This window comes from Canis aureus, chromosome 26 (assembly GCF_053574225.1).
Source record: "Canis aureus isolate CA01 chromosome 26, VMU_Caureus_v.1.0, whole genome shotgun sequence".
NCBI classification, from domain to species: Eukaryota; Metazoa; Chordata; class Mammalia; order Carnivora; family Canidae; genus Canis; species Canis aureus.
Genome location: NC_135636.1, coordinates 44,204,275 through 44,231,952, shown reverse-complemented (window position 1 = coordinate 44,231,952; position 27,678 = coordinate 44,204,275). Strand labels below are relative to the sequence as shown.

General features: G+C 41.6%; 1 long non-coding RNA gene across 2 annotated transcripts in view; it reads right to left on the bottom strand.

The window, feature by feature from the left end:
- The window catches only part of LOC144298540 (uncharacterized), a 196,192-nt gene that overhangs the window by 121,626 nt on the left and 46,888 nt on the right, over positions 1-27,678 (bottom strand). Inside the window, exon 3 of one of the 2 annotated variants that reach the window (XR_013365470.1) lies at positions 26,386-26,460. The exons of the other annotated variant lie outside the window; for it this stretch is intronic. This is a non-coding gene — a long non-coding RNA (uncharacterized LOC144298540). The remainder of the gene's footprint in view (positions 1-26,385; positions 26,461-27,678) is intronic. 2 annotated transcript variants of the gene reach the window in all.

Here is a 27,678-nt window from a genome sequence, read left to right as displayed (position 1 = left end):
GTAATAAATAAAGCAGAGAGCACTTATAAAACCTTTATCTAATTTCCCCTGATGGTCACATCATGCCAGACTGTAGCACAGTATCACAGCCCTGGCACTGACGTTGATACCATCACATAGAAAACGTTCCCACCTTCCCAACATCCCAAAGATCCCTCATGCAGCCACTTCTTTTTTGCCTCCAGGTGAAATCCAGATTCCCCACTCTGTCTCTAATGAACCAGAAAGGGGGTGCTAGGACTTCTCATTACTTCTGGGTGAGGGTGGATGTTTTAGCTCCCCACTGGCTTTTGATGACACCTCAGGGAGAGGGCATGGAACTGGTACCGGTGGTCAGTTGTGGCCATTCTGTCTGCCCCTCCCCAGGGAGAGGCTCTGACATCAACCAGGTGGGCACGTTGGGACACCTCATTACAGCCTCAGGAAGGGGACGTCTTAGCTTCCCATGAGCCTTTGCTGGTGTGGGTGGGCTTGGTGCCACATTTCTTTCTCTGGTTATTTATAAGTTTTCTAGCTTATCAAGCTGCTCCTTTTTTGGTCCTTTGGCTAGAGAGAGCAGGATTTTGTTGGGGCTCTTCTTGTGCACCTGTTGATGTTGCTGGGTTTCTAGCTTCTTCAGCTCCCAGTCTGGGTTGTAGGAAGCAACAAGAGAACCCAGGGAACTCACCACCACATCGTCCTTGAGTCCAAAGTCCGCTCACTGATCTGCCTTCCTCTCTTTACTTTCTTCTCTTCAATTATCATTGTCTTCTTAATTTAGTGATATATACAATATCCAGGGTCTTTATTTGTACTTCATGGGAGGAATACAGAACATTACACATACTTTATCCTTCTGGAAATGGAAGGCTTCACTTTACATTTAAAAAGAGAAACTAAAAAAAAAAATAATAAATTCCCTGACTTATAATACATTTCAATATTATTCTGAAAGGTTGTGAGTGTTTTTATGTAAATGGACACTTGTTCAGAAATTATTTTAGGATTCATCCATCTACAAGCAGTTCTAATCAAAATTGAACTGGTGAGTCATGGGAACTCTACAGTCAATTTAATATATAATAGAGCTTCTATTTCAAAAACAAATGCCCACTCATCCTGACTTTCTTACTTGTGCACATAAAATGTACATATTTACATTTTGATGTATTACTTTTCCAATACCTTAGTACCCCTTTTAGAGACAAATAATTTGAATTAACTTTTCATATCGTAAAAAAAGAAAAGTCAGAAAACCCATAGTTAGAGACATTTGTCTGGATTTTACTTCCAGTCTATTTAGCTGCAGTTAACAGAACAAAATCCCCATAGAATATATTTTCTCTAATTTCTCCTATGAAAACATGCTTTTTCTTTTTCTTTCTTTCTTTTTTTTTTTTTTTTAAAGAAAGTTCACAAATGTAAGAAATCACCAAAGCCCTTTCAAAGTCAGGAAGGGATTTTCAAAACAGATCTATATTGATGTCCTCTCATTTAGGAAATAATTTTATTTTAGCACACAGGTTTCTAGCACTTGTGATGTTTGAATTTGCCAGACTTTGGGGGTAAATAGTGAAAGCTACAATGACCACAAAGGAAGCCTTATACCAAGTGTGTTTGGGTCTTCCTCAGTCCCTAACCAGGGCCTGGACTTGATCGTTCCTTCTGCCATCAAGAGGACAGGGTCTACTGACTGTTCCAGAGAAAAGTACAGAGCTCACAATCTGAGAACTAGATGTCATTAATGCAGAGAAACTTACATAGCAGTCTTAGAACATGGTAGACAAAAAGTGAAGCCCTAGGGTGATGACAGGAAATTGGAGGCTGAAAATCCCCAATTAATCATAATCATAAAAATTACAGTTAAACCCTCAATTACTAGAAACCTAGTTTTTAAAGTCACTAGATTGACTAGAAATGGCAGATTTTTCCCTGTAAAACATGCACACATCTATACCTCATTCATATCTTTTTTTAATATATTCCTAAGACATATCCTAGGTCAACATAATTCACAACTCAACCTTATCTCCATTGTTCCTCCTCTCGACTCTCCATTTAGAGTCTTGAATAATCACCCAACGGACACCTTTAGTGATATCTGCAGGATAGTCAAAGTCGTCGTACAAGCTCATGTTCCCTGCTACTGACTGTCTTTACCAAGGTTCAGAGGAAGGACCTGTTCTTTTTGAAGGGATGATTCTCCTAAGAGTTGAATCAAACTGACAACGCTCTTCCAGAGAAGTCTCTCTAATTCTCTTTCTCCACTGTCCTATTATGTGCTACAAACTCCCTCCTCCGTGTCTCTCTCATAGAATTTACTGCTTGAGCTGCTCAAGGGCAGGGGGCACTGTCATACTTGATGTGATACCCCAATGCCTAGCACAATGCCTGACCTGTTGTTAGTGTATAATACTGCAAGGAACAAATGAATCTTCTATCAGCTGGTTCATTTGGAAAAGAAAAAAAAAAACCCCAGAAGACCTTCAAGGGACAATACCCTGAAATCATATGACCAAAGTAGAGAGTGACAGGCAGCCAAGGTGGCCATGTTTTTCCAAATAGACGCTCAGTGGAGCACTGTTTATGACATTGGAGAGTTGGGAGCAAACTATCCCATCAACACAGGGATAAATTAAATGTGGGATATTTAGCAGGTTAAATGCATATCAACATTGGGTAGGTAGGTAGGAGAGGAAACTCTGAAAGACGGTTGAAAGAATGAAACAAGTTGAAGAATGATTTGTACATTATGATACTTTTTATAAAAGCTAAAGGAACCCCATGCAATCCTATGTGTTCTTTTTTTGTAAAAATAACAAAACAATTACATGTCTTCTCTCAGGGACTATAACATAGATATAATTGATTTAAAACCAAAAATGGTCAGAGGCCATATTTCAAACTCCTAACAGTGATGTCTTTGGAGGGAAGGAGGGGAAATAAAGTGGGGAAGGGGTCAAAGGGGATCAATGTCATTCTTACTATTTGTTTCTACCCAGGGCAGTTCTTTAATTACATGTATTACTTGCATATGTAAACGTTTTCCCCTTCTATACACTCAAAGTTGGTACATTCCTGGACTCGAAAAGCTTGCAAATTGTGACCCCAGTGCTCCAGAATATCTTGGTAGGATTTGTTAAATTTTTCCCCCTTCTTCTTCATTAAAAGCTGAGAAAAACATTTGTGAAGGATATTGCTTAGGCCAATCCTCCTCATTTTGGAACAATCTTATTGTTTGTCAACTGCCAGCTTTGACATTCTCTCTCACTTCCCACGGTCTGGCAGCCGAGAAGGAATCTGGAGCCAATTCGATTCTCCCCCTCTGAAGAAACAGCTGAGCAGTCTGCACTGTGTTTGGAGAGAACTAGTAAAATGTGCAGGATTTTTTTTTCCCCTCTATTCCGAATGCCCAAGTGTGTTTGGTAAGATGGGGAAAATCTGCCTCATGGCAGAAATGTGCTCTCAGCTCCATAAGAAGAATTAATTTTTGATATGTCTTGGTATTTGATGGAGGGTTTGATAGCACAACAAAATAGCTTCCAGACTCCACCCTTTATTTCCAAAAGTTTGCAGTCAAAAACAGACAATATGGACACAAATATTTCATAATAATGACAAATATTGATTGAATGCTATATATTTCAACAGCTCTATGAGCTAAGTGCTACCATTATCATACTCATTTTACAGATTAGTAAAGTGAGGTGAAGTGAATTTCAGAGGGTTTTAAACTTACTATGTGACTGAATTACAATTCAAACCCTGGCCTGCTAGCTCCACCAGAGAGACTCAGACCCTTTTTACCACATTTCCATCCTGCCTCATGTCAACGTCTCTCCATCTTAGTGCTCGGCAAATAAAAGATTCTCAGTAAACTCTTCCTCAGTAAATTAATGACTATTTTACACCTGACAGATACTTGATTAAAGGACATTGGGCAAAACCAAGGGTATGGTCAACCATTCTAAGTATACTGGCAAGAAGCGGTATTACTTTATCTGGAAAATAATCATGGGATTTGGAGTCATGAAGCCATAGATACAATCCTAGACCGCTTCACTTACAAACCTGGGCAAATTTTTTAGCCATTATAAGCATTAATTTCCATATTTGTAGAAGAGGTGAAGTATGATAAGTAGGCTTCTAAGATAGTCCCCAAGACACCCACCACCATCAGGTGTTACCTGCCCTGTGTGACCCCCCTCTCCTGGAGTACAGATGGAACCTGTGAATATGATGGGATATGAGGGGATATCATTCCTGTAATTGGGTGATGAGTCAGATGGAGATTATCCTGGACAGGCCTGACCTAGCCAAAGGTGCCTGTATAAGAGAATGAAGCTTCAGAGGCATGAGTTCCTGCTGGCCTAGAAGTAGGCAAACTGCCTTGTGGGGCCTCTCAGACCATGTGGCAAGGAACTACAGGTGGCCTCTAGGAGGTGAATGCAGTCTCTGGATAACAGCTATCAAGAAGAGGAGAGTGACAGTCATTCAACCACAAGGAAAGCAACTGTACCAACAACCAGTGATCTTGGACAACCCAGAGACTTGAATGAGAATCACAGCCTCCACTGACACATGATTTCAGCCTGGTGACACCCTGAGCAGAAGACCCAGCCAATCCAAACTCTGACTCCTGACCCATGGAACCATGAGATAATCAATATGTGTTGTCTTAAACTATAGAGTCTGTGTTAATTTTTCATATAGCAATAGAAAACGAATATAGATAGCAATACATCATAAAAGTCTAAAAATGAGCATGATGGCTGGAATTCCAACAGCCATCTTGCCCATGAGGACAAGAACCACACTAGAGATGCTGTGCAGAAGTCGAAGGGAGCCTGGAATCGTTGCCCCTTGCAGAACCACCACATTGACCTGGACTTAAGTATAGAAGCACCGCCTCCCACGATTCAGTTGCTCTTTTGCAGTTTCCCTATTACTCCCAGCCCAACCCAATTCTGTTAACAGGTCCCAATCAGTGAGATACATGACCCAATTTATTGACTCAAAAAGGCTCTCAACAGGAAAAATATTGACAGTGCTGACTTTATGGGCAGAGGCAGGACACCCTGTACTTTCTAGAGCAGAGGAATCCAAGTGATGCCAAAATGGGAAGAAAAAGATTATTCCACTTCTGGACAAGAATTCTGGAGAAAAGAGATTCCATCTTTAATTAGAGGAGGTGAAAGTAAATAATAGAATAGAGAGAGAGAGAGAGAGGCACACATTCCTCTGTACAGCTGCATTCCTCAGGGCCCCCAACCTACTTAAAAACCATCCTTCATCAGCATCATCATTATCTGCTCCATCCGAGGAGGAGGGCCATCAGCTAAGGAGGATCAGATTCTCTCATGGAGCTCATTTCAATGCTTAAACCGCAGGCCTTTCTTTTTCTGGAGAGATTTCCTATTTTATCATTAAAACTGCTGATTGTAACCCCACTAATATAGGAATATTGCTCACACACACAGAAAAGGAGCTAATGCGATCAAATGCAACACTAATATTAAATTACTGTAACTCATTTACCTTGCCTGCGCATCATGATTTCCCCCTCCCCTTGGCAAGAGCTTGTACACGCACACAAAATCTATAAACTCTTTCCAGGAATACAAAAGCATCCTCTATGATGTTGATAAGAAACAGGACAGTCACTCTCTCCTGACATATTTGTTCTTTAAAAACAAATCAATGGCACAGGGATTTGGCACCTGAATGCAGAACAACGACTTGATGAGGCAAAGATTGTCTTCATTAAGGACATTAATATTCATAGGGAGTAGAAAATCTGACACAAGAGAGGACTCACTAACCTTTTCTCATATTAGATTTTTACTTCTTAACACAATTACAGTCCGGCAATGACTTAATTAATGCTGCTTTTCGTCAGCCGCCTTTAAAGAGCTGTCAATTTGGTCCTGCAGAGGCTGTCAGCGAAACAGAAAGACAGTCATCTCGGTGAAAAAGACACAGGAAGAAATTCAAACACTTAATAGTATTCAAAGTGCTAAGCAAAGTCACATATCAACCAGGATTAAGGAGAATTTTTGTCTTTTCCTTCCATCTTACTTAAGCGAGTTTTGGCAATGGTGCCTTGGTTCTTGACTGTTGGGCTTAGAAGGTACAGAGAAAGATGGAGTGAGGGTGTGGAGGTGGAAAGCGAGAACCTTCCTGACTTAAAAATGTGGCATATCAAAGACCTACCCTCGAGGATGAGCTCGGCCATCTGCCCTTTACTATCACAGAATGTCACCCTGGACTTGGCAGAGGACTTGGGAGAGCGAATTATCCAAACACCTCAGTCCCATGCATCTGACCCAGGTGTCACAAACACAGGAGCTCTGCAGACCAAAATGTCTCCTGCAGGGACTTTTTACTTCCACTGCACAGTGTTAAGAATGATGAAAATAAAGTATTTGCCAAGATATAAAATTTCAGGATGCTGGCCTGTCTTCAAAACTTTGAATATTTAGCAACCCTGCATACTTCTCGTTGTGGCCATGACCTGGAGAACTTGAGAACAGGTGGCCCTCTCTGGTATTACTGCCCCCCCTCACCCCACCACCACCACCCCCCTGCCAGGCTTACACCTGTGGGCTCCACTCCTCTCCTTCCCATAAGACTCCTCAGGACACAAGCAGTGGCCTCCCTCACTTTACCCAAGTCGGCTTCATCCTCTCTCCAAACACGTCCCCAACCTTCCCAGAGGTCACCGTCACTGCCCAACCCCAAGATCATCCGTGTGAACACATTATGCTGATTCTGAGGATCCATTCCTCTGGTCATTTCCTGACTGACACTGTACTCTTGTCACATGGCTGGAATACACCTCCCAGTTCTTAGCTTATGTCTCAATCACAGCACTATTGACATCTGGAGCCAGAGAAATCTCTACTGTGGGGTCTTGTGCTGTACACTGGAGGAAGTATAGCAGCAGCCCTGGGCTCTCCCCATGAGACGGCATTAGCTACTTTCCCTCTTCCCTCAACATGACAAACAAAAATGTCTCCAGACATTGCCCATGGTCCCCTAGAGGACAAAGTCACCCTCGGCTGCGAATCACTGGCCTAACTGATCCCTTCTTTATCTTTAGCTTCAAGGTCCCATCCTCTGTGAAGCCCGCCCTGATTACTCTAACCCACTCCCCCCTTATTCTCTGCTACAACTACCTCTGCATCTCACAAACCACATATTGTAGGTTTCTTTTTGTTTGCTTTTATTGTTGTTGTTCAGTGTCTAGATTAAAAGCAGCATGAGAGCATGATGTTATTTGAAAAACTGATTCGACATTTCCCAATCCACTGGTGGGTTAGTTATGCCTCATCAGCAATGAGCTGCGCATCCAGCCTCCTGGATGGCTTTGGGAGAAAAGAGACACCGTCACTATTCCTCTCTGGGGAAGCTCTCAGAGACCAGGCCACACAGGCGTGATGAGCACGCATTCTTCCTTAGGGCTGTGCACGTCTGCGTTCAGTGCCCTGAGAGTCAACAGTCAAGTCTCATTGGCTACATTCTGGACCTTGACTTCTGGTTTGGAGAAGGTGAACAATCACATCAAAGAATACCTTTATTTTTTTTTTCCTGCCCAAGGAGCTACTGGTGGGTCTCTATGAAGACACAGAGGGAAACTTAGCAGATTTTCTTTACTCTGGGAAGAGTTATTGGAGGCCACAGCTTAGCCATGTGGTGAAAGCCCAGCAGGTACTCCCTTGCCCAGAAGAAAAATAGGATAGGACTTCATGGGCCACCCCTCCCCATATCCTTTGCCATCAGAGCTAGTTAGCCAAAAAGATGTGATAAATTTACAGAGGGAACAAGGTGTCTGATACAAAGAAAACTTTCCTGACCCCTTTTCTTTAGTGACTCATTTTTTTAGAGCCTCTCTGATTCAGAGATTTTATTAAAATTTATCTTAAAAATATTTTTTTAAAGATGTATTTATTTATTTGTGACAGCGAGAGAGAGCACACAAGTGGGAGGGGCAGAGGGAGAGGGAGAGAGAATCTCAAGCAGACTCGGTACTGAGCACAGAGCCTGATGCAGGGGTTGATCTCATGACCCAGAGATTATGGCCTGAGCCAAAACCAAGAGTCAGATGCTCAACTGACTGCATCACACAGGCACCCCTTAAACTTTTTTTGAGTATAGTTGATGCACATGTTGCATTAGTTTCAGATATACAACATAGTGAGTCAACTTCTCTCTATGTTATGCTACACTCACCACAAGGGTAGCTCCCACCTGTTACCATAAAATGATATTACAATACCACTGACTATGCTCCCTATGCTGTGCCTTTTATTCCTGTGATTTGCTCATCCCATAACTGGAAGCCAGTATCTCCCAGTCTCCTTCACCCATTTTGCCCATCCTTCTACCTCCCTTCCCTCTGGCAACCACCAGTCTGTTCTCTGCATTTACAGGTCTGATTCTGCTTTGTGTTTGTTCATCTATTTTGTTTTTTATATTCCACATATTAGTAAAATCATATGGCATTTGTCTTTCTCAGTGTGATTTAGTTCGCTTACCATAATATCCCCTGGGTCTACCTGGATTGTTGCAAATGGCAAGATCTCACCCCTTTTATGGCTGAATAATACTCCATTACACATATATATTTCAATCACATCTCCCCTATCCATTCGTCTATCAATGGGCACTTAGGTTGCTTCTATATCTTGACTATTGTAAATAATGCTGCAATAAACATAAAAGTCTATAAATCCTTCCAAGTTAGTGAGGACTTTTTTGAGGGAGGGGTTGGGCAAATATCCTCGCTGGGACATTATTGCTTATGATTCAATAAACAATTGGCCCCAAAGTGGGGCTCACTGAGATATCCTGGTCAAGGTCATCCTGGCTGATGAACCATAATCAACACCAGTCCCTAAAAGTCTGTTAGAGAAACCCATCTAGGGCACATCATGGGGGTAAGGCTGGAGAGACCTTGGATCCTATCATTCCGACACAGTGGGTAGACTTTACGGAAATCATCAAGCACGCAGTTGAAACCCAGGAAGGCTAAATCATGGGATTCTAAGGTTAGGATGTCACTCTGGTCAAAGCTAAGATCTTGAGCAGCTGAAAGGCCTCCTTGCCATGATGGGCAAAGCCACATAGGCTGCAGGGGACGAGGAGGGCTCAAACGTGACATCATGTGGAAGCACCAGAAACAGCAGCAGCTGGGACCTGAGGTAGTTGTCCAGACCTCCCAACCCACCATTTCTCTCTCCAACTGGCTTTTGAAGCAAAGATGAATATGAGATGAATACAGCTCCTGGGAGTCAGGGACACGTCTAATGGGCATAGGAGGCAGGGGATTTGGTCAGGAGAGACTGCATAAGAGATACAGAGAAATTTCTATGTAGGAGTGTTGAGGCCTGAGTAATCAACCAGAACAAATACAACAGGTGTGGCTGCTTTTATTCCTCACATTGTAGGATCTCATGATACCAGTTGTGCCTGGCACGGTCTGCCATTAATCCAGCTCTGCTGTCAAAAGAATGTGTTATACGGCCACTGGTAAGGATAACTTTGATTTTTTTTTTTTTGATAACTTTGATTTTTAAAGTTCAGGACCAGATTTGTGAGGATTCACTGCCCTGGTGTAGATCCCTTCTCCATGCATGAACCTACTGACTGATGGAGTGTCTTCACATTCAGGCTGGCCAGTCCTAAGTTACAGAGGCGAAGAACGAGCAACACCTCCCTTCTCTACTATCAAACCCTAGTGATACATGGCTGCACGTACAGGCTTTGACCCACCCCAGATCTGAGTTTAAGTCCCAGCTCTGCCACTTACTTGCTGTGGGGTCTTGAACAAGTACTCGACCACCCAAACTTCAGTGTCCTCACCTGTAAAACTGTGATCGTGACCTCATCGCAGTCACCTTTCCTTGAGAATGTCTCCTCGGCCAAGATATGTGCTTTACAAAGCATCATTTCCTGTTATCTCGTACTATCTTTGAGGTGCAGCCATTATTCTCATGAGCAAGAAGTGCAGGTGTTAAATTATTCGGGATGGTGCAGCTAGTAGGGTGGGGATTCAGGCTTCCTTAGATCCTGTGTTCCCACTACTGCCCTGTACTGCTTCTGTCACAGGATTTGGGGGATCACCAAACAAGATCAAGGATGTGAGTCCTTAGCCAAATCTGCAGCATACGGTAAGTGATCACTAGATGCTCTTATTCTTTATAGACATTAATATCCTACTCCCAAGCATCACCTCCTTCTTAACCCTTTCTCTTAACTTATGGTGAAACCTCTTTGTTCACTTATTTTACCCCGGCCTGATTCCACATGCTTCTCTCCTAGGTCAAGGCCTTCCTTCTAAGAACATCTTTTTCCTTCCTTTTTGGAAATCATTGCCCGAGCTCATGTTCTCTTATCCATTCGCATGCAGACAGCAAGTATATTTTTTCATGCAATGCTAACATAAATGGAGTTCCTATCTAAATTGGATGCCTGGGACCCATAATAGCATCTGTGCCCCTAATAAGACCTTCTCATGTTGGAAGTGAGCCTTTCTGCACAACTGCATATACTGAACCGATTTTGTAAATAGAGATTGAAAGCTTATGGTTAACTACCCCTGGAAGTTGATTTGGCCTGGAAGTCTCTCCAGGGGCTCGACTCATATTTTATCATTATTAGATTCTGTAGATAAAATCATTTGCCTTCAACACTATCAGAGGAAGCTATCCTGATTTTCCTACTGCAGGGCCACCTGATGCTTGGGGGGCCTGGAGTACCAGCACGGCAGGGTGGGCGTGAGGGCACCACTCTTCTCATTCTCCATACTTGAACTCAGGGAAATCTCACACACAGGTAGCCCTCCAGATGCACAGGGGGTGACCCATTACTTATCACTGAATGAACTCACTTATCTCTGAGGACTTTGTGTCTATTGGGAGTCACACATGTCATGAGGAAGACTGAGAACACCTTTCAAAGAAAACCTAATTTACTTAGAGAAAAGTGTGTGTGCCCCTTCAACAATCTTTTTGTGTACTATTCCATGGACAGGATGATAGAACAGACAATTTCAAGCCAAGGCACTTTTCTGAGACACCTGTCTGCAGATAACTGGTCATGAAATACAAGTGTCTCGAATGTCTGGGAAGAGGGATTACGATGCATCCACCGTGATAGGCTGGGGCAGAGATAGATGCCTGCGCACCTGTGTTAGGCAAATATGCCCCCCTCCTCAAGGAATCAAGAAAGGTTGTCAGATCAAAAAGAAGAGAGTCATCTTCCTTTGGGGCTCACCTTGCCTCCCCCAACATAGAGTCTGAATCCCCGGTCAGGGAGATGCGAGAGATCATCCTCATTCCACAAAACGGGTTCGAGAAAATGTGAGGAGAGAAATCAATATAAATATTGATAGGCAATATGCTTGTTTTAGAGAAATCAATATAAATACGGTGGGCCATATGTTGGTTTTGGACTGCAGATGCGAGAGAATAAAGTGAAGATGCAGATCTTCCCGCTAGTTTCGTAATCATTAACAATTGTTTACAATGACATAATCTACATGAAGTCAACTGTAAAAACATATTATGTATTGAATGGTTACCACATGTCAGGTAACACTCTAAATTATTTACACATCCTATCTCATACAGTTCTGCCAATAACCCAATATAGGAGGAATGACTGCATTTTACGGATAGGGAAACAGATCGGTTCTGACTTCACCCTCTCAGTAGGTTTATACTCTTAAATTTATGCTCCATAATCTCGTTTTGCACCCCCGTGAATGTGCTTACACCTACATGCCCGTATGCACACACTCCCAGATTCTCATGTGCGTCTGCAGCTCGCACCCTGGGAGGTCCCAGATAAGGCACGGATGCAGAAGTAGCGGGATTGGAATAATTGTGCGCTGCGATAATCCTCGGGGTGGCTGTCAACAAGCCTTAATTTAAAAATAAACAAAGCGAAACAAAACATGCAAATACGGTAATAGCAGAAGTCTGCATTTACCCTTCATCTCTTTCAGAAATTTGGAATCTCGAAACAGAGACGGGTTTGGTGCTCGGGTGCGTGCGATCCTCATCGAAATGCTTAACACAGCTTCCATATCAAAAGCACTGGGTGACAGGATGCATTACATTTAGCTGCACCCGTTCGGGATGCTTATCTGAAGCAGTTATTGGAGGCAGAGAGAAAAATGAACTTTTTCGGATCAACTTGTGCTAACTCTTACATTCACTTTTAATGAACAGGACGGCCGTGGTTCTAAGGGTGTCTGCATTTTTCTTTAGACCTCATTTCTTCCCTTTGGCTGTAATGAGAAGGGAAGAGAGGCGCAGAGATCCGCTCCAAATCCTGCAATAGTTCATAAATATCTCTTTAAATATGAAACTGTCTAAACCCTCAGTGGCCATTACTTATTTATCAAGCTTCCGATCCAAACTTCGCTCCGTATCATGACCACTCTCTGAACTCACATAATGGTCTTTCAATATGTCAAACACTGAACCATCCTGCTTCAGGTCTGACCACCGTCTCTCTCCCCGCAGCCGTCACCTTTGTGTCTGCCCACCTTCTACTTTATATTATAACCTGGTGTGGCTTCAGCGGGCCATCAATCCTGCTGCTCTTGCCTGCCCTGGAATCACGGGTGGACGCAGGAAATCATCCATGGGACAGGCACACGTTCTCCGATCAACATGCTCTTATCCAAATAGGCAGAACCAAAAGTTCCCTGGCATCGACGTATCAAATACATAAGGCTCCGTTTTATGGTTTTGTTTTTATTTTAAAGGTTTTATTTATTTATCCATGTGAGACAAGGAGAGAGGCAGAGACACAGGTGGAGGGAGAAGCAGGCTCCCTGTGGGGAGCCCCATGCAGGACTCGATCCCAGAACCCCAGGATCACAACCTGAGCCGAAGGCAGGCGCTCAACCACTGAGCCACCCAGGGGTCCCTGCAAGGCTCCATTTTAAAATAATATTTTTTTGAAACACAGAAAACGGTGAGGAAGAAAATTTAGCAATCATGACGAACACTCTCCCCACAAGATGACAATTATAGATATTTCGGTGTGTTCCTAAATGGCCTTTGTCTACATTTTTTTTTTTTTGCACAGTTTAGATGATACCATATGTAATATTGTGAATGCTACCTTTTAGGAGTAAAATGTGAGTTTCACACACCAATAAAAATGTTTCCTACTCATCATGAAAGGAGCACAAAAAGGATGCACAAACAAAACAACAAAGTTAGAATTCTCCCCCAAGAGCTTAGTCTTGCGTACTCCAGCTTGATCACAGGTCAGATAATAGTCCTCCTATACTCAGACACAAATACCTGGGATGTTCTGGATTGTCCGGCTGCTGAGGGTTGCCCCAAGTACTCACACGCAGTATCTCTGATTAATCACCTCTATCAATATTTTGCCTGACTATAAATTCCATAGGAGGGAAGAGATCACATTTTTCGTATGTCCCTCATATATTCTGTGCCTAGCGTGGTGCCAGGAACACAGTAGAAGCTGAAGAAGCATGTGTCTAATGAATAGATGAGCTGTCAAATCCTTAGGTGAGAAATAGATGCCAACCAAGTGGCGCTGATGTTAAACTCAGGGAACAAAGATGTTCCATTTCGCAGTCAACGTTGGAAAAGAAAAAAGGGATTCCTGTCTACTACAGCATTGCCGTTTCTTAATGACTCTGCCTGTTTAGAGAAATAAATAACAATTGTTTTATGAATTTCAATGTATTTAATCTCTGAAAGCCAGTCAGGGAGCCCTGATAAACATGGTAAGCTTCGTCCATTGTCTTTTGGGCAATTCTGAGACTTCTTCACCAGGGGTCGATGGTAATTAATACCATCCCAGTCCCACACATGAACACTTTATTATTCCACAAAGAAGATAGGAAGCAGCCTTATAAAAACAGAAAGCAGAAGTAGGTGACATCATGAAATGTTGGACACTCCATTGAATTCTGTGAGACACTTAATAAATCTCAGCACATGACAAGGGTTTTATGTACAGGACTCCAGATGTGCAGAGAAATGTGGTTCTTTCCCGAGACCTATTTACCAATTGTACTTTATTTCCGCCCCCTCTAAAAATAGGGATAAAAATAGTGCCTACTTATAGAGTTGTTGTGGTGGCAGGTAAATAAATATCTTAAAACACTAGATCATTGCGTGGCACAGAGTAAGTGTCCCCAAAGCTCCTAACAGAGAGGTTCCTTTCTTATATATATTTTGTCTCTCATTATGAAATTTAAAATATTTTTATTTTGGAAATTTTGGAAAAAACATACAGGAGTTAAAAAAAAAATTTAACCCTTCACTAAGAGACAACCGCGGCTATTACAAACACATTTTTATTTCAGTAAAAGTGGTGGTTCTAAGATGCTTACAAACCCTTTAACACTTCTTGCTTCAAAAGGTGGAGCCTGATCTCCTCGGTTTGAATGCAAGCCAGACTCAGATTCGCTTCTCATCAGTAAGGAAGCGATATGGTGTGTGATTTCCAAAGGAGGCTGAGTCATAAAAGACATTGCTCCTTCAGTATTGCTCATTTGGATTGTCACCCTGGGGGAAATAGGTCACTGTATCTTGAGGACACTCTAGCATTGTGGGGAGAGGCCCCATGAGGAGGAGCTAAAGCCTCCCACCAGGGACCAGAACCAACCTGCCAGCCAATGACTGAGCCTCCTTCCAAGATGCCCCCCCCCCCCAAACACACCTTGACTGTAGGTTCATGAGAGGCTCTGGACTGACATCTCTCAGCTAAGCTGCCTGTGAGTTCTGGACCCAGAAGACCAGGAGATAATAAATGTTTATTTTTTTTAAGCCACTAAGTTTTGGAGCAATTTATTATACACTGATCACTTACACAATGACTATATAGGGTCATGCATAATTTCTAGAATTTCTGTTAGTTCCTGCTTTTTAAACCAAGCTCATTCTTCTTTCATAAACTCTCATCATAAATTCTATATGTGGCCTTATCATTTTGAATATTTTAATACATTATTTAAAAATCTCTTCAATTTTTGTATTATCAATAGTTATCAAGGAACAAATTCTGTCTCTTTTTGTGTGTTGATCGCGTGGCAGTTCACATCTTTGTGTTGGTCTGTAATTTCTGACTCTGAACCCACTTGGAAATGAGTGCGAGAGGCTCCTTAGGTCCTGAATGTCCCTGTATGGGTGGATTCTCACCTGCCTCTACTGGGACCTAATGGCTTTATCAGTTCAGATGATTTTATGTTAATTTCCAGTTTCGGTGTCACATATCCAGTAGTGCGACGGTGAACTCCATATCCATGCACAGTGAGTGCAGACATAGGATTCAGGTTTCTCATGGTTGGCTCCATCTACCCATGACACTGGGTAAATAAAAAGTTTTCCTTAAAACGACCTTGGGAGATAGGGTAGTTTCCTGAGGTCTCTTGCCACTGACGGGTGGCTTCTGACCTAATGCAGAAGGCCTATTTCAAGCTCCTGCCTACCATAAGATCATGAGGCCTCACCTTCCATCCCCACACAGACATGAAAATCTGAGCATCAGAGTCTTTCCTGGAACCTCCATGAGGCACTCTGCTCCTCCAGACACACAAACACTTTGCAATTTTATCCTCTGTTCTCTGAACAAACTCTTCTCAAGCCACCTCAATTTCTCCTCCTCTCTACCAGAGTGCCACAGCAACAGTCTCCTTCCCTTTAGAAGTCTTGCATCTCAAAATATCACAGAGATGATTTTGATTCCATCGACTAAATACATTGTACTGAAGCCAAACATGAAGCATTCCCAAACAGATGTGCTGACTTCCAGAACCATCTACAAGGTCTGCCCTCCCCTCCCGCCAACTATTCAACTTTCTTATTTGTCACTTACGACGATTACTACCTAGAAAGTAGTAATCGAAAGAAAGTAGTGATATTTTCGATAGAAAGTAGTAATATTTTGTTAACATATTAATAACCAAAAATTGTGTCACACACTCTCTTTACTGTTGACCTGGATGCCCTGGCAGATAAGACGGTTGGCAGGGTCTTGAGTCATGAATAGTGGTTTACTGTTCAGTTTCGATTTTAATAATCCACCTCCTATCCACAGTATTTGTGGCAACACCATGTTTCCTTTCTTTCTCCTTTTGATAAAATGATACTTAGCCTAATCCCAGACATCTCATAACAGGCCAGCTCCCTCCCTGAAGCACAGCTTAGAGGCAGCCCCAAAGACAGGGGTCTACACTACATGCAGAAGCCCACATTGGGCATGGTGTTCCATTTTCATGGGAAACAGCTGCTCATTTGCTGTGGCGAGGAGAGGCCTCAGGGTTAGAAGGGACCAAACTGCTCAGCCTTTAATGTTTTTGCAAAATTATCTTGTTGACAAGTGCAGCATTATAAATTTGAATCCATTAGCTAAAAGGATCCATAAATATTTGAATAATGGCCTTTTCAGAGTTTCACCAGTCTATCAAACTTGTCACATGTCCACTTTTTACATTTTTCCTACTGCTGAAAAGACAAGGGCTGAACCAAATCTCATGGATGGTTTCTAGACATGGGCATTTTTATCCTTGCTTTCAAAATAGAAATGCCTTGCCAAGCAGAAGTTGATGAACAAAAGCACACTAGTATCTGCTGGTGGTGGCAGAGGGTGCACTGCCCACTAAAATTCACTTCCTTTCGGGGCAGGTACCTGGCAAGCCAAGGTTTCCTAACCTTGCATCCAAGAATGACCAGATGATAAATTCTAGCCAATGAAATGTGAGCAGATGTCACATGAGCCACATCCAGAGAAGTTTTTTTTGTTTGTTTTTTGTTTTAGAACCCATATGTCTTCTCTGTTGTCTTTTTTCTTGCTAGAGACTGAGAACCCTGGGACAGACGATGCTAGAGCCATAAGCCAGAAGGAACCCTGGGTCCCAAACTACTTTCTGGAATAAAGTAATCTACATGCTAACTGGGAACACCAAAAGCACTCCGCTGTGTGCATAAAAATGCACTTCTATTGCAATAAGCCACAGAAATTTTGAAATTGGTGTTAATAGCTAGTAATATGCCAACTAACAAAGCAACCTATTGTAAGTTAAAAGAGCACAACTGTTGCTGTATTTATTTATTTATTTATTTATTTATTTATTTTTGCTTTGGAATTCCAGATTTGTCTATTGTTGTTATTTTCAAAAGAAATCTCCTAAATTTTGAAGTGGTGACCCCTGAATATGTTTCCCACAGGTAGGAATACAGGTTGGCTCTGCGTTGGGTATAATAGATTGAGTCTACCAAGACTGTGAACAACTTGGCGCCTGGCAAAGGCACTAAAGAGATAGATATTTAATATGTCCTTCTACCACCGGATTGTCTGATTTCTGGATAATTCAGCGTAACTCTCAATCAACTGCTCCTAATAATAGCCCTTTGGAGGGTTAACCCTCACACCGTCACACTGGTGGCGTTTAAGGGAGGTCACCATATGCATTTCACCCACATTTCTAGGCTTTCTTAGATCTATCACTAGATCAAACAGCTCACGACAGAGCTGCATCCCACAACCCCTCGCAGACCATCACCATTTTAAGGACTAATACTTTAGCGCTACTCTCTCTGCGCATGGGACCGTTTGAAAAGTTAACATTCACCAAGCCTTTACAAGTGTGCCAAGCATTGTGTTAGATGCTCTATAAACATTATTCCTGCTAATCCTTATAACAACCCTGTAGGATTTACATAATCATCTCCAGGACACTGAGACTTTGAGAGGTTATCTAACTTGCCAAAAATTACACAGCTGTATAAGTGTAGAACATGGATTTAAACTCAGATTTGCCTTGCTCCAAATCCATGTGCTGTGGGAATCCCAGAGAGAACGTTATGAACGTTCACATAAAAAACTGACTTTATAACCCAGGGTTTCCCAACCTTGGCTTATTGAACTTTGGGGCCAGATCATTCTTTGTTGTACGGGGCCCCCTTGTGCACTGTGGGATGGTTAGCACATCCCTCATCTCCACCCACTGGAGGCCAGAAGTGCCCCTCCTAGTCGTGACAGCCATACGTTGCCAAATGTCCTTGGGAAACAATATCCTCCTCCGTTGAGGCCTAGCAGCATAACCTAATGTTAGAAATAAATTTTTATCCCCCAAGGAAGTGATGCAGTCCCTTCTTTCTGATAAAGAATATTATGGAAGTGATTTTTTTTTTTTTTTGCTATGGCTGCCAAGGAGCTCAAAGACAAATTTAAGTTTTGAGCATAGTGAACAGGGATTCCCAAAGTCCTGAGCAATACCCATTTCTCATTTCCTAACTCTTGATCAACTCTGTCTTTTCCCTTGCCTTCTTTATTTCTCAACTTATTTTTTCCCCCTATTTAGTATGTCTTCCTCTATTTGAAGTTACTGGAAAAGCTTCACAGAAGATCCAAGGTATTAAAAAAGAAAAAAATGTGTACTGATTTGGAAATCAACTCGCAAAGCTGAATCTTTTTAGGAATGACAAATATTCCTCTTTTCTTCTTAAACCTGTTCAAGATTTCTCTGATATTAAAAAAAATCAAAGTTGGATTAAGAGATTGAACTTTATTGAAACTTTCTAGCTCCCAGAATCATATTTTAAAATGGGTTCACTCATCACAAAATAATAAAAAGAACAATAGAAAAGCTTTGGAATTTTTTTTTCAAGTTTTCCCATTGTAAATGCTGAAAATTATTATTCCATTAAAGCATTTTTTATGACTAAGTTAATAAAGAGAAGGTATGATAAAATAGATAGCTTCCCAAGATGCTTTCTGAAATTTCGGTATCACTCATGCTCTAAATTGATGCACAAAGACAGGCTTAGCTAGTTGAGAGGCTCTACTTTTAGAGCTCTACCACATGTTTTCACAAATGAATTTTCCAGTCTGTCAATTACTAGGGAGATAAAAATTGGGTCCAGAACAAAGGGTGACTCAGAGGCTCATTTGGAAATTTGGGATTTCTGGTTCTGCTTTGACAGATTTGGAAGAAGAGGCAAAACATTTCCTGTAAATACCATCGCTGGGATGGATTTTCACTCTCTCATTCCCCCATCAAACAGAAACCTATATTGTGCCTTGAGTTGAGCCCCAGAGAAATTATCAATATTCACACATCTGGCACAAATCTGTTGGAAGGGGGAAAAAAAACATTATGCCATCTGTATTTCTTTTAATCGTTTCATACAGCTCCAGTCTCATGCAGTAATTTTGTCACACAGTCTTGTAAATATAAAGTTATATTACTTCTTGGCTTGTTTGAGGACACTGTTCATCATAAGGGGAGGATGAGGAGATGATGTCACTGCCAGGAAAAAAAAAAAAAAAAGAAGAAGATGATGAAGAAGAAGAAGAAGAAAAGAAAACTCGCCTTTCCCAATCCCCCACCTTCCCTGGAGTATGGAGGAGCCAAATTTCATCAAGTTTGGCACAGTTGTAGGAATTAACATGACTGAAATGTATGCCAGATTTCAAAACAATTTCTAACAGTTTCTGTGAGACCGTGTAAGCAACTGAAAATTGACATGTTGTGTTGTGCCCGAGTCAGCCAACTGCTGTCACTGCATAATTAGATTTTCCTGCATGAGAGGAGAGTTTCCTTTAAAAAATTATGAAATAAGGCGGAAGCTAATATAAAGTATAAGTGGGTCCGTTATTCGCAAAGAGGTAGCCTTCCGCCAGAGACTGACTTTGGATACATCCCCACGCGCACACTCAGGAGAGGCCAATGGTCCTGGTTTTGTGTGCTTCACATGCTCTTTGCAAAGGAAGAGGATTTACAGCACAGGCCAGATGGAAGTGCGCCCACTTGGCTGCCCAAGGCATGGCTGAAACCCAGGACCGAGAACAGAGTTGGAGCTAATGAATGTGTGGTTACTTCCTTCTGGTACAAGATTGCAGAGGTGGCAGGGTAAGCTGAGTGTCCCCAGGACTGACTTTCCCCTTCTTCAACAGTGAGAGTGATTTTTGTTTGACAAGGCCACCCAGTTAAAGACCATGTCCCCCAGGCTCCCTTGCACCTCGATGTAACTAGGTTCTAGTCAATGAGACATGAGCAGAATGAAAGTTTCCAAATTCCATGCCATGCCCTCAATAGGAAAGGTGGGTTCATTCTTTCTTCTCCCTTCCTGTCTTCTTGAGGGCAGGAGCATAGCATGGTCACAAGCCACCTTTGACCATGAGGCTGAAGATCATATCACATAAAAGAGAGCTGCTCTGTAGATGTAGCAGAGCAACAAGATCAAGAGCGACAGCCCTGACACCTTTGGGTTGACATACGGAACTTACATGGCCTTCTGGAATGTTCCATGAGTGACAAGCCAGTTACTGCTTTGATTAAGCCATTGTAATTTGGGATCTGTTATAAAAGCCACTTTTTCGTATCCTAACCAATACTACACACTTGGGAATGACCTTCAGAGTTCATCAGAGCTAGGCCTGTGTAGGCAGGAAAGAGTTTGTACCCCTGGACACATGTACCTTTGTTTCCTAATCAACCCCTTTGAAGTAGATACCTTTCCCCAGACAATCTCATCTCTCTGAAAGTCAAAATATGACTCAAAATATCATTCATTCATTCATTCATTCATGAGAGGGAATTACAATTACTATTTACATTCTGCAAAAGAAGAAACTATAGTGTAAACAATTGAAATAACTTCCCCCAAATTACACAGCAAATAATTTCAATGTTTAGACATCCCATGCTCCAGTGGAATGAGATCTTAGCATACAAAAAGCACATATGAGGTTTGTTAAGTGACTGGATCAGTGAGTATCTCCTTAAGTAAAGCAGTAGAACCAAGGCTAGAACTCAGGTCTGCTGACATCAAAGCCAGTGATTTTAAATTCTCTTTGTTCCCCAACTATGTTTTATATTAGGCTTCTCTGAATTGGATTTATGAACAAAAGTTTCAGTGTATCTGTAAAAATTAATTAATTCGTTGATTAAAATTTTAAAAATCTTACATTAAGACTTTTTCCCCCCCTGTGGCCAGTCACAGAAACTCTTAACTCAAGCTAGCTTAATTATTGCTGGGCCCTTCCTGGCTCACATAACTGGGAAGTCTACCCCCTAGCACGGGATTAGCTCTGACTGGGCCCAGGGCTGGAGTGGAGTCCTCAAATCAGGGTTCTTGCCATCTTTCAAACAGCTCTTCTCCACCAGGTTCCATGTGCTGTCTCATCCCATGTCCCATCCTGTTTAATTCCAACAGAAAGAGCCCTCCACAACTTGGCTTGATTGGTTTGGCGGGCCTATCAACCAAGAGCTCTGTCCTAGAGGGCTCAGGGCTCTGATTGGCTGGGCATGAATCTCTGCCTAAACCCGAACCAGGCCACAGACACTAAGGAGAGAGAAAACACGGTTCTCAAGAGGCCAAAAGAATGTTGTCCCCACAGAACAGGAAATGGATATTGGATAAGCAACAACAAAACTTACTCCAAGTCTTTTATATATTCAAAGCTGTCCCATCATAGGGGTCTAATTTATTATCCCCGGCCAACATTGGCCTAAACTGTTCTCTCTCCACAGTATCCTTTACCTAGTCTTTATCTTTATCCTAGTCTTATTCATATACTCACAAATATGCATATGCTAACAGTATACACACATACCCCCTACTCTTTCTGCTGTCCAATGCTGCTCCAATTGCCCTAAGTATCATTCATCTTCTGGAGACAGCAGCACTCTCCAGGGGTGTTACTGCGCCACAATGCTACATTCAACATTACCATCATCTAGAGTCCAAGTCTGCCAAAAATTGGTTGTATCATCTCCATTAAGTAACTTATCCTTTGTAAACCTTGACATCCTCATCTGAAAATAGAATCACAATTGTTCCTACTTCATAGAGTTACTGCAAGAATTAAATAAAAGATGCCGGTAACACTCTTAGCATGCGGTCTAAACTCACAATATGAACTAGCAAGTATAAGTGATAGGTCATGGAGGTCCCCCCTTAGTCCTCCTTCATCTGGAAAGCTTTATTTTTCTGCATAACCTGACCTACACTCACCTATCTGAACTCCCAGGATAGTCACAATTGATAAACCAGTTACAGGTTCTAAGGCAAACACTGTCCGCACTGGGTATGTCTTCTCAACAATCTAATCCCTGTGGCCCTCATTCTCATGCTGGGATTTTAAATTACTACTGAAGGCTGACTTTCAGTGACTCTAGAGTCAGATAGACTGGGGTTGAAGTCCCAGACTTAACATTTTCTAGCTGTGAGATCATGGACAACTCATCTAACTTATATGAACCTCAGTTTTCTCCTCTGCAAAATACAGTTGATGTCAAACATGCACAAGGCAATATATACACAGTCCTGAGTATGGTTTCAGACACATGGTGGGTGCTTAATAAATGGCAGCCATTATTTTGTGTTACATGTCTTCTGAACCTGCTTCAATACCCTACATTAATCATGCTAAGAAATAGTAACGGTGGGGCACCTGGGTGCTCAGTGGTTGAGTGTCTGCCTCTGACTCAGGTCATGATCCCGGGGTTCTGGGATCAAGTCCTGCATCAGGCTCCCCACAGAAAGCCTGTTTCTCCCTCTGCCTAAGTCTCTGCCTTTCTCTCTGTGTCTCTTATGAATAAATAATGTCTTAAAAAATAAAAATAATAAAGAAATAAACCAAAATGGCCTTATTCACATGGCCAGCAGGTGCTTCTGGCTATCAACTAGAGCACCTCGGCTCACCTCCATGTGTTTGCTTGTATAAGCCAAACTGGCTTTCTTGCAGTGTGGTTGGCGGTCTCAGGGCAGGGCTCCATCAGGACAAGTCCCAGTGGGCTAGTGCTTCTCAAGTCTCTGCTTGCCCAACCCATCACAATGAACAATGATGTTCCACTAACCAAAGCAGGTCACATGGCCAAGGCCAGACTTAATCTGGACAGGGATTTTATTCTGCCTCTTAGTGAGAGGGGTGGCAAAACAATCTGTGGCCATTTGTAATCTGTCACAGAGTTCAAACAAGACAGTATGTGGCAACCGAGTAGCAGAGTTTAGAATCAAATTCAGGTCTGAATGCCCCTATACTCTTCCTAATATACCACAATGTCTTGGAATAGCCCAAGAATGATGATTTTCCATGATAATTCAGATTTATACTTTCCTTTGTATAACATATATTAGAGTCTCTACCATGGAACAGGCATTATTTCCAGCTCTGGGGTAGAGCTGTGCACAAGACAACCCAAAACCCTGTCTTCAGAAAACTAAGAACATGTAATAACCTCAGATTAATGGGATGATGGTAACCAAAGGAGAAGGAAACTTTAGATGGATGGGTCAGGAAAGGTCTCTCTCTTAAAATGGCTAGAACAAGATTGGAGAAGCGAAGGCAGCCATGGGAAGAATATTCTAAGTAAAGTGCCCAGGAAGTATAATATTCCCCAGGCAGAAAGAACCTCGGTGTTGGAAGGATAGAAACGAAACAATGCAGCTAGAGCACATAGACAGAGGGGGGACTGTAAGGAAGAGTTTTGACAGGTGGAAGGAAAGTAGACCTTCTGGCATCTTGGAGGCCATAGAAAGGAGTTTGGATTTTATTGAATTGAAACAGGAAGCAGTTGGAGCATCACGAGCAGAGGATTGATGTGATCTAGTTTACATCTTATCTTGGTAAGTTGCTATAGTTCTGGCTGCTGTGTGGGGAGTAGATTACAGAGAAGCAAGAGGGGAAGTGGAGCTCAGTCAGAAGGTTAAGTGCCGACAGCGGCAATGAATAGGGAAAGAAGAGGAGGTCCTGTGATATGCTTTTGTATGAGGGTTTATAAGACTTCATAATGGATTTCTTAAGGGATGGAGGTAAGTGAAGATAGAATGTTACAAATAGAGTTGAGGATGTCAGTAAACTTCATCCACTCGGGTCACAGGTACTCAACCAAGGGTGAGTCTACTTAATTATGAAACCAAATGTCTTTGTTTTATTGTTCTCAAAAAGCACGAAGGGAGTCCTTTTGATTATTTTCAAATTCACACAGATGAATTTGCTGGGTGAAAAGGACAAAATGCTTTAGTGGTGTGCAAAGGGAGGAAAAGGGAGTTGGAAATGCATACTTGGGTTGCTGAGAACATTTTGTATTCATTGTGCTCACTCATGTTCTCTGATTGGAGGGTAGGCCTTCACCTGTAAACTAAAAGGCGGTCAATCTGATAATGAGAAAAAGGAGAGAGGCACATCATGCGAAGTGCATTCTACTGTTTACATGGAGAACTTACTGGGTAATGCATCCAAATACAGCACAATGATCACGGTCACCGTACGACTTCTCAATGAAACTGAGACACGTTAGCTGCTCTCTCATCCACCTCCTGAGCCCTATAGCTCCCCAAACCTTGATTCGGCCTCTTCTAATTCACAAAGTCTAAAGTTGTCCTTGGTGCTTACGTGAGTGGAGTGAACATCCATCCTTTTATATATACCTCTTAGCCTCAAAATACCTAAATCAACCCATATCATTCAGGAGGCAACTGCACCTTGTCAAGACAAAAGGCCCAGATCCCCTTCTTGTCTAATAAATTACATCCCGAGACTTCATTCCCCATTGCCTGTATATTTTCCCTGCAGAAAGCCCCCAAATGATAAATCATCTTTCTGTTTGTCCATCATGTCTGGGCTCATTACTTCACACATCCTAATTATCATCAATGCCCAAAACTCAAGGAAAAACATCTGAACAATGAGATGATTCTTTTTTTTTTCTTTTTAACATGAGTGCAACTTTGTGTGATTAAAGCTTATCATAATATAAATGGGTGCTTTGGATGATTTCCGTGTAGCTCTTTTACATTTCGCAGATATTCTTAATAGGTCCAACTACCTAAGGAGGAAAAAAAAAAAGCTCTTTTTGCCTTTAAGACTTCGAAGTCTGATTTTTTAAGTGCACAGATAACTTTAATACCTAAATTGAAAAATGAGAAGAATATCCGTAGGGAAAAAGGAGCTTATTGCTGCCTCCCTGAAGTTCATCAAATGTTGTCACATATTTCTCTAACATTTTTGACTTGGTTAAGTGCAAATTTAGGTGAACACACTCTTTTTCCCAGGGTTCATGGCAACAGAAATATAATATGTATTTTCTGATTAATGAGTGCAGCTCTACAGTCTAAGGGATCTTAGGCAAACAGTGCTTTCTGGGGGCAGAGGACTGGATAAAATGACCTTGCGTTTCCACTATTTCATGACTTAGTGGATGATAACCTTTCAAACACTCACTTCACACTCTTTCTTAGTACATTTGTGGCATATAATAACTTGAAATCCCCATTCTCAGAATCCAAATCCTCTATAATGGTGCATCTAAATTTTCCCCATAACTGGAGAAAATTGGAATTAAGAATTATGCAAATAGATGAATGTTAATAAAGTTCACCTTTAGCTTCAGCCATTGAAGTTATATCAGTTAGAAAACTGATGAATTACAGTTCGTGTGATATTAAAACCCTGCCACGTATAGAAGTCCCAATTCTTGTTTAGTGTGTGGTTTGGAGCAGCAACGTCTAATTCACTGATAATAGACCAGATCCCTTTGCCAGCTTCACTTTTTACTTTGGGGTTATCACTGATGCCTTATCATATGGCTTGTGGTTATCAGGGAAAAATTGACAGTAACCCTTAGGGCATGATGAAGCCAGTCTTGACCAGGAAGCTCCTGAAAGAAGTTGACCCTAAATAACACAGCTGCCTCCAAGAGGGCTGTATGTAAATTGTAAAATGTAAAATATTTCCCTAAATCTTTGTCTTCTATTAGCTATGTGGCCTTGAGCATGAACCTTAACCACTCTGTGCTAAAACTAACTTATCTGGTAAATTATGGAGCTGGAGGAAGGATTCAGTGGATTAACACTTTCAAAATGCTTAGGGAAATATTTGGTAAGTGTTAAATATTAGTGCTGTTGGGCTGCTATTACAATGATCTCTTCATTTAGTGAACTTTGATCTGTCCTTCCTGATCCAGCTGTTTAAACCCTTGACTCCCATAGGCAAAGCTACTCATTTCTTCTTCTGAGCTTCCATTCTTGAGCCCTCGAGTAATTTTGATCATATTTGCCCCCACATCCATTTTTCCCACTGACCTCTGTCTCTTTGGTTGATATCTTTCCAAGCAGCAATTGTGTCTTCTGTGTACCCACCCTAGGTACTAGCATATCTCCTTGTACATTTGAAGGAGGAAGGAATTTGTTCTTGCCAATTTTATTGGTTCTAGATATAAATACAAAAATAATAAAGCATTTTGCTTAGGCTTATCATGTTTAAAGTTTCCTTTGGATGAAAATATTCCATTTTTCAAGAAAAAAATGAATCTTTTTCATGATCATCAATGGCTGCTACATCAGGAAAAATAGAAACAACTCTTTATCATGTGCCTTCTAATAGACAAACCAATCTTACCTCTTAAATAGTCCTGCCCTTCACAAAGCAAGCAAGCCCAGGTTATATCAAGCCTCTGTCAATTTGTGGAGAATGCTGTGGACAGAGGAATGTGTTGTGTGAAACAATGATGGTGAAGTTAGTAAAATCCAGACTGCAAGGAATTCTACAAGGTCAATTGCAAGATAAATGTGACCACGTACATTTTAGAAAAAAAGAGAAGAAGAAAGCTGTAGTTTTAGAGTTAAGAGAAATCAGTCAACTGCAATATGCAGGCTGTTTTGAATCCAAATTCAGATGAATTCCTTTTTTAAAAAAAATATTTATTTGGGAGGGAGAGAGAGCGCATGCACAAGTAGGGCGCAGGAGCAGAACGCAAAGGAGAAGCAGACTCCCCACTGAGGGAGGAGCTTGATGGGGAGCTCATCCCAGGACCCTGGGATCATGACCTGAGCCAAAGGCAGACGCCTAACTGACTGAGCCACCAAGGTGCCCCTTAGATAAATTCTGAAAACAAACTGAACACTGGATATCTGATAATATAAATATAATATGAATCCCCAGGTGGAATAATGGCTATTTTAAAAGACCCCTTTGCTTTTATAGATTTATATTGAAATACATATAGATGAAATAGAGACACATCTGAGATTTTCTTGAAAATAATCCTGGATGGGTGAAAATTTAGAGAAAATGAGACAGTAAGAGTTGGGTTTGTTAAGATTGGCTGTATGGAGGTTTATGGTACCACTTTACTTTGTGTTTGCAATTCTTACAAAAATAAATGTAAACGTCAATAATCCCCCATATGATAAAAGCAACTTTTATATTTCCTCTGTTTCACATACATTGCAAACTCTGGCCATGTTTTTGCTACCCATGAGACCAGATGCATTTCTTTGCACAGCATAAGTGTCCAGTCATTTATTAGATTGGATTTCCTTGCTTGTGAAACCTTTGCTCGTAGTACATATTTTCATCAGCAACTATATCATTCACAGAACAAAGAATTATTCTTATGAATTCAGTAGTAAATGTAACATCAATAATTGTATTAACTACAGCTAATCATGAATGCATGCTTACTTCCTTGTCACTCTGAATGTTAATTTACATGGAGCTATCTCACTGATTTCTTGTAGAAATTTATGAGGTGGGGCACCTGTTATAAGACACCCCATGGAGAGATGCAAGTACCAGCACAGAATCTGAAGCTACATGCTGTAAAGATACCCAAACCCATAATTACATAGTAAGTGGCAGATCTAAGCCCATACCAGATCTCCCATACCTCAAAACCTAAGTACTTAACCA